The following is a 3,050-nucleotide window of genomic DNA, read 5'->3' as shown; positions in this document are numbered from 1 at the left end:
GGGTATATAGCTACTACCCCTAAAAGACGATTTGCATTTAAAAAGATAAGGAGAGGGCAGCGACCTGATCACAGCTAAATATTCAAGCCTTTATTGTTTAAGAGCTTCCTCCTTCCATTGCAACCTGGTGCACTTTAACCTCCAATCACAGGTTCAAAGGATGAAATCAAGAGACTTGCAAAAGACAGAGAGGGAGATCTAAGGGCGAGGGTGGGAATATGGGAGCCGTGTATCACGGACGATCTGTAGGCAGCACTTTAGCCAGCTCTTCTCTGTGCTTTGGTATTGGGGGTGGGCGGGGGGGGGAAGGGGCGGAAGAGGAGGGAGTTTTGATTAAAAATCCACAAAGCTATTTTGTCGTGGTTGTTTTGAGCAACAAACCCCATCGCGACGGCCTACTGCTTTTTGTAAAACGCTTCCCACCCGCTCCCGCTCGGTCATGGGCGATGAAGGCGAGGTAAGAGGAGAAATTCCCCCGTCCAAGGGCGCTGTCTCCTTCCTCCGCGTGTGTCTGCAGAACTTCGAGGTCGGTCGCGCCCAGCAGGTCCGGGAAAGGACGAGGACTGGGGTGCCTTCGTTTAAAACAGAAGGCCCTCTGCCCTCAGACCCATCGCTGGAGCGAGGCCGGATAATCCCGCCGCCCGGGGAGGCCTTGGGACCGAGGAAGGGGATGGTTCTCCTCAAGGAGGGAACCATCAACCTCCTCCCGGAGCCCGTCACCTCACTGGGCCATTCCCTCGCTGAAGCGCGGCCGAGCCCGCGGGGAGCCCGGCGGCTTGTCCCTCCAGGCACACACTTCTTCCCTCCCCAATCCCTTGGAAACCCTCTGGAAATGCTGGCTCTGGAAGGGCGGCTCCCAGGCAAGCGGCAGCCGGCTCCCCCAGCCCAGCCAGTCCCCTTTGAAGAGGCGACCCCCTCTCAGCTTCCCGCCGCCGCTTTTATGCTTTAACTTTTCACCCTGAGCGGGGACAATGCGAGACGACGTTTGCATATTCGCATCTTTTCCCATGACACAGAGAGGAAACCTTTCACCCGCCGAGAAAAAATGGATGGGGACGGGAATGTCCCCCCGTTTTCCCAGCACTTTTCGCCGGAGCAGCGCAGCACCATCTCAGCCTTTCTCACCGGCTTTCACGGTCCCTTGGGGCGGCTGCGGCTCGGTCCTACCGGGGCTCCCCAGACGGGCCCCGCGCTGTCCCGGACCCTCCTGTCCCGGGTATTACACACGGAGATCCACGTGGTCGTGTCCCAAGGGTGCTTTTCCTTCCACGTGGGTGGCTGTTCTGCACTCCGAGGAGTGTCACTGAGACGGGATGTCTCGCAGCTGAGGCCGATTTCAGCTCTGCAAAGGCAGATATCCCGAGCCCACTCTCTGAAAATATCCTTCTCCTTCTTCCCCCCATTCTGTCGTTCCTTTGGTGCTGAGCGTGGCGCTGACGCGGAGCCAGGCTTTAACGCCAGTAAAATTCAGCGACCTCTCTCAAAACATCCCAAAGGATCCAGTGTCAGTGGCCCTGGGAGACCGGGATGCCCAAGTAGGAAAGGATGGAGCACGTCTCCTTGGGAAGAGGCCACAGACAGCCCCCTCGGAGTCGCTGTGCATGTCCTGGATGGGAGAAACGGGGTATTCCCACCCTGCACACAGACGGGAATGCTGTGCCCACACCGTCACTCGTGCGCAGGCGGCTGCGGCGCGACCCTACGATAGCAGCAGCGCAACAGCAGGGATGCAGAGGTGCCTGCCGGCCGCTTTCTCGGGAGGGAATTTCTCTCTCTGTTGCCTGTTCCCACCGTGACACTTTCCCCCCCGCCCCGACGATGGGATAACGAGGAGAGGGGAGCGGGGCTTGGAGCTCCCAGCGCTGTCTGAGCAGGAGACTGAAATGTCGCTCAGGAAGGGAAATGCTGTGTCCCTTCAATGTAATCGCCTCTCCCGATAAGCGCCCACAGAGCCGATCTATGCAGATGTGAGTTTGATGATGCCATAAAGGGAGAAAGGGGCCATTAAAACGACAAAACTCTGGACATATTGTAATAAAACGCACTACAACCTCGATCAACCCCGAAACAGCCCGATTCAGTGTCTAAGGCTCCGTCAGTGAATCCCTGGCAGCCAGGTGGCTTTTTGGGGTGAGACCCGAGGCCAGCCCGAGCTGACAGGGCCGGGGCAGTTGGCCGCGGGATCAAATGAGAGTCTCGGACGGGGCTCCGGTGAAGGAACAGAATAAGGCTCCGAGACACCTCCGCCACTACCTGGAATGGCAGTCCGAGCGCTGCTCCGCTACTGCCATTCTGACAGCGATCCCAATTGCCCCCCAGTACGGGGAGGACTTGGGAAGATCGGGCCCCACCAGCCGTACCCTAACGGGGTCGGCGGCGAGATGGGGACGAGTCCGCTTCCCCCGCGGATAAATGCTTCGAAGCACCCTCCGCTGCCGCGCAGCTGCTCCCCGGACAGGACCCATGGCAGCTGCTGGGGATGGGGACGCGCTGTCCCGCGTCACTCTTCTCTTGAAATAAGAGGGATCCCGATCCACTCCTAGATGCCTTTGTGGCCCTTCGGGCTTCTCTCCGTTTTGGGTGGAACAGAATTTGTCCTCTCTCCGGCCCTACCCAGCTATCGGGGCTTCTCAAGAAGGTTAGGGAGAGAGGATATATCCTCGACCGGGTTTCACCCCTTTTCTCCCCTCCGCGCTGCCCGCTCCCTCTCCGCTTTCGTCTCGGGTTTTCCCGCCAGCTCCGGCCCAGAGCTGCAGATCCGGGAGAGGAGTACGGATCCTGGTATTTTGAAACTCGCTCTCCACCATCTCACATCTCTCTGGTCTGGGACCAGACCCCCACTCCGGAGCCTGGGTGAAAGCCTGATCTCTCCCTCTTCGCTTCCTCAGTTTTTTGGGTTTTTTGTTGTTGTTGTTGTTGTTGTTGTTGTTTGTTTAGGATTTTTTTGGTTTTTTGTTGTTGTTGTTGTTGTTGTTGTTGTTGTTGTTGTTGTTGTTGTTGTTGTTGTTGTTGTTGTTGTTGTTGTTGTTGTTGTTGTTGTTGTTGTTGTT

The sequence above is a fragment of the Geospiza fortis genome, unplaced genomic scaffold, assembly GCF_000277835.1.
Source record: "Geospiza fortis unplaced genomic scaffold, GeoFor_1.0 scaffold16, whole genome shotgun sequence".
Taxonomy (NCBI): domain Eukaryota; kingdom Metazoa; phylum Chordata; class Aves; order Passeriformes; family Thraupidae; genus Geospiza; species Geospiza fortis.
The sequence above is the reverse complement of the archived record's forward strand: the minus strand, read 5'-3'. Positions refer to the sequence as shown.